General features: G+C 44.5%; 1 protein-coding gene across 4 annotated transcripts in view; it reads left to right on the top strand.

The window, feature by feature from the left end:
- Positions 1 to 5,353: 5,353 nt before the first annotated feature.
- The window catches only part of STAU1 (staufen double-stranded RNA binding protein 1), a 32,024-nt gene continuing 27,126 nt past the window's right edge, over positions 5,354 to 10,251 (top strand). For all 4 annotated transcript variants that reach the window (XM_068416460.1, XM_068416456.1, XM_068416459.1 and 1 more), the window contains exon 1: positions 5,354 to 5,490. The gene's annotated coding sequence lies outside the window, so the exon portion shown is untranslated. The remainder of the gene's footprint in view (positions 5,491 to 10,251) is intronic.

The following is a 10,251-nucleotide window of genomic DNA, read 5'->3' as shown; positions in this document are numbered from 1 at the left end:
CTTACCCTTTCAGGGAAATGAACTTTTCAAGTGTAGTGCAGGCAAGCAGATGCATCTCTGCTTCAGAGTACAGGCCAGTGTTACTGGCAGTGCCCTCACCTTCATTTAGGTGGAGACCTTATTGCTACTTCTGACACCTCCCATTCTCAAGATTCAGAAGGTAACACAATGTTCCAACTATATTTATCTGTTAATTTTAGTGGGAAAGTGATGCAAGCAATGTCGTAACAGTTTTTCGCAAGATTGTTGGACTTCTCTAGGCCACCCTTTTGTGTATTCCTTGGTAAACAGGCAAATACTAGTTTCTTTAGAAAGCTCAGGCTGGAAAACACCTGGTGTCAATGGATCTTCTGAGGATTTGGGAGCATCTAATTCGATGTTAGACAATTAACTCCTGCCCATCACCGAGATCATCTTCTGAAACACTTCTGAAAATAAGTGGCCAATTCTCCCTTGCAACTGATAATGGTAGAAGATTATTTAGATTCAAGGGGAAAAAGATTGTCCATTTCATATTCAAAAAGGAGCAAGTAAAGGGACACCTGTTCCGTGATCTTTTGACACCACGGAACTCTGCTGTCCTTTTTTGGAGCCTACTGCCTGACTTGTGGTTGTCAGCTTCTAAATAATGTTCTGAGGCTTTTGTAGCAGAAGAAATACCTTATTGTTGGTTTGAGAAAAAAAAAACCCAACTCCACCCTCAAGACCAGTACATTTTCTTGAGTTGTGAATGGGCCACCATACTACCAGCATTCCTGCAGTGTTGGCAGCACATACTAAAGCAAAGTTCTAATTCTCTGTTTCTTCATATAAATATGTGCTAAGATAAGTCATCCTCTCAGTGAGCCAGACGTTGCACTCTCTAACAGTTACCTCATGAGGCCAGAGCATATTCTTTCTCTCAGCTGAATTCTACTTTCAGAAAACTTGATTTTCTTGAGGCTCTCAGTAGCTTGCTTGAACGTGCCTTCCATCAGGCTGCACTTCTTCGATTGTCACGTGTACTTTTGTACTCGTGCCATGACCTTTCCACAAGAACAGCCTTCCTGAGAGCCGTAATATTGTCAAGAAGGGGCAGGCCCGATTAAAGCTGTCAGAGCATGTCTTTGTACTGTCACCAGCACGAGTTAACCATAAGGCATCATGTGAGATTCTGGCTCAAAGCTGGTCACAGCAATCTATTTGTTTACAGTTCTTCACCCTTCCCTGAAGTTCACTCATTCCTGAACAGAAAAGGTTTATCATTCAGTGAGCTTCCCTTTATCAGTCCCAAGACTGCATGCTTCAAGCTGTCAAAAACGCTGCTAAAATGCTGGCGAATCACTTCGAAAACATTTTGACAGAACTTTGGAAGAACTTTGCAGCACAGCATCTATGCACCTGCACTAACCTGGATAATAAAAACAGCTTGGCTGTAGCAGGATGGAGATACAGGCATCCAGATATACTTGGTGGAGTAAATAGTCTCACCTGACAAACAGAGCTGTCTCTGCCAGACTTCGCAGAAAGCTGGTTTGGATACAGCTGTACCCCATGCCCCAGAATGGCTTGGCAGTTTCCATGTCCCAAGGCTCCCCACGTCAAACCTTGGTTTTTGTCTTAAAAGAGCGTAATCCTTTATTCACAGAAACAATAGTATTTCTCATTAACTGTTACCTGTTTTGCGGGTTCCATCAACAAAAAAAAGCTGAGAGAAGAGTCGCATATTCTTATAGCCCTCAGCAGAAGTATTACTAAGACGTTTTCTCCTGTTTCAGGTATTTGCTTTTAAAATTGTGCAGTTGTTAAATGACCAAGATATGCTCCAGGCATGACTTCTTTGTGAAAATTTAAATCCATCTATAAATCTACCTAGCTATCAGAAAGCAGGATAAATGCTTTATTTTCCCTTAGCTTTCTACCCTTACTTATTTAAATCAAGTAATTATTGCCTTTAATAAAATTTAGAGGAAATTTGAGGTGTTCCTGGGGAATAGGGGCTGTCATAGTGGGTACGAGCTAGTACATGAAAAGCTCAGTGACTTCTGTTGACAGCTAGTGGTGAAGTGACTACAGGCTTTAAAATTTTCTCTCAAAATAATCTAATTCACTTGAGGTCAAAGCTTATGCTGGACTTACTGTATTGTGTTCAAGATGAGCATAGAAGAAAATACTTTAATAATAAAGTAATAAATCTTAATAGAAAGTAAAAGATATTGTTACAAATGAATAACATGTTAGAAAAGCAGAATAAAGGGGTTATAGCACAGCTAGTTCATACATTCAGCTTCCTAGTAAAAAGTTTTCATTTTTAAAAGCTGTGAAGAGAAATTCACACTATTTGTGTGCCTGATATAAGGGGTATTTTTAAGTATTTAACAAAGAAAAATATATTAATAAAAAATATCAGATTTCTACATGAACATCTGAAAATACTGTAATTACAGTACTGCTTCCTTCATAAAACAAAATGAAAGTTTCAAATATTTTACAAAGTATTAGCTAGAAATAGGTCTCTGTCCTTGTTTAAGCTGCTGCATAAAGAAGAGTGGAAAAGTATTTTGCAACTTTTTTTAATAATTAATAATCATACACGTGCTAGAGGAGTAAATATCCTTCAAATGAAAGGACAAACATTGGATATTTGAGGTGGTTTTCCAAGTGTTTCTCAGACTTTTGAATTATATATGTATTTGCTTAAATTATGTTCAACTTTGTAATCTGCCTGCGGATACTTTTTGTCCCAGTCATGCAGATTTTACTTATCCCGACGTTCACAATTTTCTGGAAAAAGGGAACATAAACCTGAATTTTTAATGTGACTTAATCTGGAAAAAAAAAAACCAGCTAGCTCTGTAATTCCCTGTCTCCACCTAACTTTCTACAAAAAACCTGCACAAATGTTGTTTCTGTTATAGACAACATTAAGCCTTGCAGTAATGATTACACAACAGCTGAAATTTCATTTCCTTCTGAAACGTAACTGTTGCTGGCTTGGAATAATTAAAGCATCTAACAGCACATATTATTATGCAACAGACCACAAGAACATATGAATAGATGTTTAAATGTGATATGGGATATATATCTATCTACTTATATACTGGAGAATGTCTTTTAAATGCTATATTGTCAATTGATTTTTCAGTGTACGATGTATTTTCTTTATGGTTTCTTTGCAATCCATATCAGTATTAAATACAGAAATGGATATGGAGCTTTAGGTATGTTGTTTTTTATTTCTATTTTGGTTTTGCTGAAATGTTGTAGCTGTGATTCTCCCCACTAAGTATGAAGGCTTTTGCAGTTACATGTATTTGGTTAGTAAATGTTGTGGGCTGGTTGCCACAGTTTTTTTGCTGAACAATGGCAGAAATTACTGACTTGCAATTTAATGATGCCATAGGGTTTAAATGCAACCTTGTAACTTAAAATGTATTTTTACCTATTAAGAAAGATAAAATATTTCTAAACCAAAAAGTTCTCATAGTATCTTTTTCTGACAGAATGGATTGACCTATTCTCGCACAACTGGGGACTGTTTAACATTGTACTGTAATTTTTGCTAGCTCCTTTGCTAGTGCAGATGTGTTATGAAAAGCAGCTGTATTGCTTTAAGAAATCATACAGGTGAGGAAAAGTGTTGTCTTTAAAATACTTAATGATACTTAACTTAAAGAAAATTAATGGTGGTATTTATTTAAATCTTGTAGAGCATTTCGATTGCTACAGTGACCCAGGAAGGGAAACTTCCACCATGTCAGAAGTTCACTGGACAGTTGCATGCTACCGTTAACATAGTTCTCACTATGAAGCCACAGTGTCTGAAGCAACTTAACAGCATTTAAAGGCCCAATATGTATGACGTACTAGAAATTACAGACTTCAGTAGTGGCATGCTGGAAGTTTTGCTTTCTTAATGCAAAATAAATACATTCATATCTTGGCTTTGACTTAGCTAATGTACATGGATTCACTCCAGGTAGTAATGTAAAGAGTCCAGAAAAAAACAATCACAAAATCACTGAGAACTGCAGTTAAGGTAGGGGCAGTTAACTATCCACAGTTGGAGGAGGACTTTGGGAAATGGGGGGATAGGTGCAAAGAGGGCAAATTAAAGCTGTGCATAGGAACTAAATGAACAGATTTAGCTCCTGTGCCTTTTACATATACTCTTTAGGTTCAAATGTAGAGCTTGCATTTAAGTGTACCCCAGTTAGCTGCAGAGTTAAATAAGGTTAGTTGTGTGCAGCTATACACACAAGTTGTGGATTTTTTTCCTGGGCACTATCTATTCAAAGTTTGTTTTTTTGCGTGTACATAGTTACAAACCAGTAACTCTGTATAACTTGTATATCTTCCTAGGTTCAGCATTTTTCCTTCCCACCCATACGTGTTTTGAAATTTGAGAATTTTTTTTTTAAATACCCTTTCCTAGTTCTGTTGGTTGGCATTCACTATTAACTCCTTATTTGAAAATAACTTTACACTGATCTCTAACCTGAATGCACCAGTGTTGAACACAGATACGCCTTCGACCTCGTTTCCTTTCTCTCTGAAGGCAGACCAGGCTGCCCAGGGGGACCCCAGCGGGTTCTGCATTTCTTTCAATATTTTTCTTTTCCCAGAAACGCAGTGATGGAAGTAGAAAATGAGTATTTTATATTCCTGTCTTTGCTTTATCTACACAGAAACGAGGCACAGAGCCCGAAGGCCGGGCTGCCAAGAGGAGCTCCCCGCCTCGGCGGTGCCGGTGGGCGGCTGTGGCGCGCACCGCTGTCGCCCCGCGGAGGCGCCGGGGCTGCTGGCCGGGAGCTGCAGGCCCCGCTGGCCTCTCGCCGCGCCGCAGCGGCCTCGTACGCGGCCGCCTCCCACCAGCGGCCGGTGCCTCCCCCGGGTGGGCTCCACTCCCTCCCCTCCGCCGCCCCCGCGCCAGGGCCCTCGGGCCGCCCTCTCCCGCTGAGGGAACGGGGCTGCCGGTCGCCGGAGCGGGAGGAGACGGGCGGGGAGGGGGCCGGGCCCCGGAGGAAGGTGGCTGTGTGTGACTTCAGTGGCGGTGGCGGCCCGACCCGCTCCCTCCCTGCGGCGTCTCCATCTTGGCTGGGCACGGCGGCCAGGCGCGCGGGGCACGCCGGGAGCTGTAGTCCCCCCCCCCGAGGCGGGCCGCGGCGCTCTCCCAGGGCACGCCGGGACTTGTAGTCACTGCGAAGGAGGTGGTGCTCCAAGCCGGCCCCCGCGTCCATTGGCTGAGAGCGCGGAGGGGGGCGGTCCCCGCGGCGAATCGACCACTCTTGATTGGCTACCCGCCTGCTCCGCCTCCCGGCGCGGTGCCGTCACTTCCTCCCCGGCCGGAGCTGGCCCCGCTCATTCTCTTTAGTGTTTGCCCTGTGCCCGCCGCCTCCCTCCGCTGCCGCGGTCGCCCCCCGGCCCCCCCGGGACCCGGCCCATGGACTGAGCCGCCCGCTGGCCCGCACCACCAGCCGGCCCGGGAGCCGCAGCCCAGGCAGCCAGGTGAGGGGGGAGGCGGCCCGGGCTCCCCCCGGCGCCGAGGCAGCGGGGCGGGGGGTGGCGGCGGCGGCGGGGCCTAGCGGGGGCCGTGCCGAGCCGTGCCGGCGGGGCTGCGGGGAGGGGACAGCCCCCGCGGAGGGCGGGCCCGCCCCCCCTGCTCCTCTTCCCCCCGCCGCTTCCCCCCTGACCCCCCTGCCCCGCACGGGGCTTTGCCCGGCTCCCGGGGGCGGCGGCAGGCCCGGTGGGCAGCCCCCGGCCCGGTCCCCACCGCCCACGGGGGCCCGGCGCGGGGGAGCGCCCGGCGCGGGGCGAGTGGGGGCAGGTGGCGGCGGGCGAGCCGCGGGGCCGTCCCCGTTGAGCCGCGATGGGGCCGCTGGCGGGGGCAGCGCCGGCCCCTGCCCGCCCTCCCTGCCCGAGCGGCCGCGGCGCCCCCAAGGCCGGGGGGCGAGTGGTGGGGGCGGCAGGTGACTTGGCCAGCCCGGGCGAGGGAGGTGACAGCGGCGGGGCCGGGCTCCCGACCGCTGTGAGACGGGGCTGGCGGCAGCTCCAGGCACCCCGAGTGCTCCAGGCAGGTGATGTTGGCAATTCTCCTCTGCCCAAAGTCCCCGTTTCGGCTTGGAGGGTGACAGTGGTGGCTCCGGCCCCCCCCCAGGAACAGGGGTTGGTGGCAGCACAGCTGGTTTGAGCTCTCTGAACCCCTTAGAGAAAGTGGCTGCAGCCATCCTGCTTCTCCAGATTGCCCAGAGTGGGTGACAACAGTCGCAGACTTCTGCAGAGTCTCAGGGGCCCATGATCTTGGTAGCAGAACTCCCGAGACTGAACTAGACTTGTCTGACTGTTGTGATAAAAGGTGTAGATATGGTGACAGCAGCAGGAGACGCCCCCAGCCTTCTCCTTGTGCAGATACGGTGCAGTCACCGAGACAGCTGGTATTGGCAGCGTTAGCTTTCTTTCTGAACACGGGCACCATCACACTTTCTCCTCATTGCCCACTGGGTTTGGCAGCCATCACGGCACCAGCCTCACTTTTCTTTTCACTGTTTTTTTGATGACACCAGTAGTTTTTCAGGAGATGTAACAGCAACAAGTTCCTTTTAAATCTTTACACTGCTTCTGTCTGTCCTAGAGGTTATACAGGGTTTGATTCATTTGGGTTGTCCGTCTAGGTGATGCTATAGCTGGTAATGTTGACAGCCATTTTTCTAATTTATTCATCTGTTGGGTATTTTTGTCATTGCTTTTCGGGTAGGTTTAAGGTAAGGCTTGGGAGGAAGATCATTTGGAATGTAAATGAAGGCTAGGTGTATATATAGCAGTGAAATAAAATATCCGAATTGTCCTTTGTTTTTAGAATAGTATATTTATAAAATCTTCTTACTTCTAACTAGAACATGCAAGTGTATTACATACTTCCCTTGCTCAAACTGGCAGAAATGTATTTTTTTTAAATACAAAACTTGAGTTTTAACAATGCAGCTATAACTATGATGTAATAAAGTGATCTCTGATTTGTCTGTTGGATCATTTCATATATGCAACAAATTTGTATGTTCTAACTTTTTCTGATATACTAACTGGATGTCTGTCACATCTTGATGAAAATTTAAAGAGCCATGGGTTGAATGTTTTACTATATCTTCTATTTTCTGATGTTGGATCAGAATCTCATTTCAAAACTCTACTCAAAGGATGTATGCAAGAGAGAATTCTTTTTTTACTATGATTTTAAGCAGCCACTCTTTCTTTGTTTGAAATTTTTCATAATATTTATCACTAATCATTTTTTCCCTGTCTGTACCAACTAGTCAGAGTATTTGGTATTTTGTGGCAAAATTAAAGTATTCATAGGCTGAAATAAATTTGGAGTGATCTAACTACAAAGTCAGAGCAAAATTGAAAACTGCTCCGTGCCTTTCAGACCTTGATGAAGAAGAGCAACTTTATTTGAAGACATATGAACTTTCCAAAAAATTTTTTTAATTGCTTTGTCTAGGATCCTTGCCGAGGGGTTGATTATTTTGTTAGAGTTCTTGAAGATACAACTGGAACAATAGAAGAGATCTGGGCACTGATTACCATGTTAACTGTAATCAGTATCAGTGGGCTTTTTTGACCTGTTCTACTGCAGAAAAAAAATCACTAAATATTTTGTCACAGTACTAACTAATTCAGCTAGAAGTAAGCATTTAAGCATTTATCTTTACTCATTATTCACTTATCACTTTCTGGTTTATTATTGTGCATTATGTTTGGAACTGTCTGGTTTATGTGTACATCTGCTAGTTCCCTCTTTTCCTTCAGATTTTACTTTCAAATGTTAGCTTTTTGTCACCTGTTCTCTTATTAATAATCCCTGTCTTAGCTCCCGAACTAATTTGCTTAATATTTAGCATTTCTGCCCTTGATCTTACCAGTACTCATAAAGAGCATAATCTTTTTCTACAGTGAATGTTACATTTGAGACGTACCTTGTCTTGCCCAAATATTATAGAAAAAGATTTATCTAAGAAGAAAACATTGTTCAGCTAGTGTTCCACATTTTGTGTAAATAGCCTTCAGTCTGTAAAATTTGTAGTCTTTTTTTTTTTGATTGTTAGTGAATATTTAGACTTTCCAATTGTAAATAGTTAGATGTTGTTCTTAAACACTGTTGCAGAAGTCAAACTCTTTAGAATTTTCTGCTGTATATTACAAAGCTACCAGTGATGTGGGTTTTTCAAAGGTATATTAGGAAACGAACCATCTCAACAAACCTCCTAGAATTTTTGGACATTTGTTCTTCATGCTCCAGAATGGTCAATTGTGGGACAAAAGAGACTCAGCCACCACATTTGAGTTATTTAAAACCACTTTTTAAAAAAAGAGGAGAGGCAGTCTTTCTAACCAGTATTTTGCCTAGGTAATGCATACACGGTCATATTCCCCGGTCTGCAAACAACAGGTGAAAATGCTGCTGTTGAGCAGTGGCTCTGTCTTTGATGTGACGATAACTCCTGATCTGAGCAGGGGGGATTGCCTCCTCTGTCCCACCCGCTTGGCAGATTGTTCCTGCGTGGCAGGCAAGCGCTCTGCAGTGCCATGCTTTTACCCAAATGGGCGTTGGTTGACATTGAGTGGCAATGCAAAAATACAGGTGACAGAGGGTTAGTGAGTAAATGTGCATTCCACAGTGCGTTTAGTTGTTCCAGTTCTGCCTAGCCCCCGCCTCGGGTACCTACATCCTTTGCAGGGTTTTGTGTTCTAGTTGCCCATCTGTGAAACAGGGAGAAATGAAGCTTTGAGAACAGTTTGTTGTTGATATGAAACAATTAATCTTCCTTGCTATTGACTGAAGGGTCAGTAGCTGTTCAGATGCACTATGTTATGAAGCATCCGCTTTTCAGAAAGAAATTAATGCTTAATTTAAAACCTCATTTCCTATAGCTAAAACTTTTTCTTGGATATTGTTTATGACATGATTTTTGGTTGGTGATGTCAAGAAGCCCTTGTAATTTCAATCTTGATGGTATTATCTGGTATCTGTTCTGTTTCTCATTCTACTCTGTTCTCGGTCCATAAAGAGCCCTCCCTGCCTGGTGCTGGTGGGTCATGAATGAGTGCAAAGAACGTTTCAATGGGGGACACATGCCAGTTCATAACAAGTAGCATAATGAGAATGTCATAACTTCCAGCCTTCTGAATGTGCACATCCTAAGGAACAGGACATCTTTCCATGTTCTGGTCTTGACAATGAATAAAACCTATTTCTGTGAGGATTTCGTCTCTCTTGTATTTTCAAGTGGTTTACCAGAGTTCAGAGCAAGTCTGCAGTAGGACCCATGTCAGATCCCCTTTTTCCCTGAACCTGTTGTTTAACAACAAGGCCGTTGTCTTCCTCTGAATCTAAGAGACAGAACTGTGCTGTTACAGTCAGGTGCACAAAAGTGTGTTTGCAGTCCTGGGAATCCGGGCCAGGAGGGACTCGAGGGAGTGAAGTAGTGCATCCCTCTGCGGTGTCAGGTGTGCCAGCCTCATTCTAAATGGATATTTATCAATTACTTAAAGTTTGCCAACAGTCACCTCTGTCACCCAAAGCAGTGTAGTTCATTGCAACCATTATTACCAGAAAGCATTTTCTTGATGTGCTCTTAAGCCTCTTGCCTGTAGTTCTGTCACTTTGACCATGAAGAACAGATTGTTCTTTTCCACTCCAAAAACCTTTTACGTACTGGAGGACTGCTGGTTGTCAGGCCACAGCCAGTCCTCTCCTCTTCAGCACATACAAGCCCAAATCCTTTAGTGTTTTTCTTACAGGTTATATTTTTCTAAAGCTGAGTGTTTCATGCTTTTCCTACTTTGTTTTTACTGACTGGGTCCACATCTCTCTTGAAGCCTGGTTCTCATGTGTGGATGCAGTGCTCCAGCTGAAGGCTCGGTAACGCTGACTGCAGAGTAGAAGGACTACCACAGATAGCGCTCAGGCTGTTTTTCCATTTCTGCATCTCAGGATGACCACTGTTTTTCTAAAAGAGCCTGTCTGCATTGGCTTGTGTTAGGTAACAAGGTTATGTTGGTTGTAACTCTTCTCCCACTCTGCTGGTGTCAACTGGTGGTTTTTCTGTCCTGCGTTTGATCAGCAGACAGTGTCTGCCCAGAACCTTGCACTTGTTCCTGCTGAGATGAAGCGATTCATTTTTGAGCCTGGTTAGACCACCAGAGATGGCTGGAGAAAATTCAGTTGTCTTTGTACAACTTGGTTTTGCCTGGGAGCATTATCCATTGCCT

Source organism: Nyctibius grandis, chromosome 19, assembly GCF_013368605.1.
Source record: "Nyctibius grandis isolate bNycGra1 chromosome 19, bNycGra1.pri, whole genome shotgun sequence".
In the NCBI taxonomy this organism is placed as follows: Eukaryota; Metazoa; Chordata; class Aves; order Nyctibiiformes; family Nyctibiidae; genus Nyctibius; species Nyctibius grandis.
The sequence above is the reverse complement of the archived record's forward strand: the minus strand, read 5'-3'. Positions and strand labels throughout refer to the sequence as shown.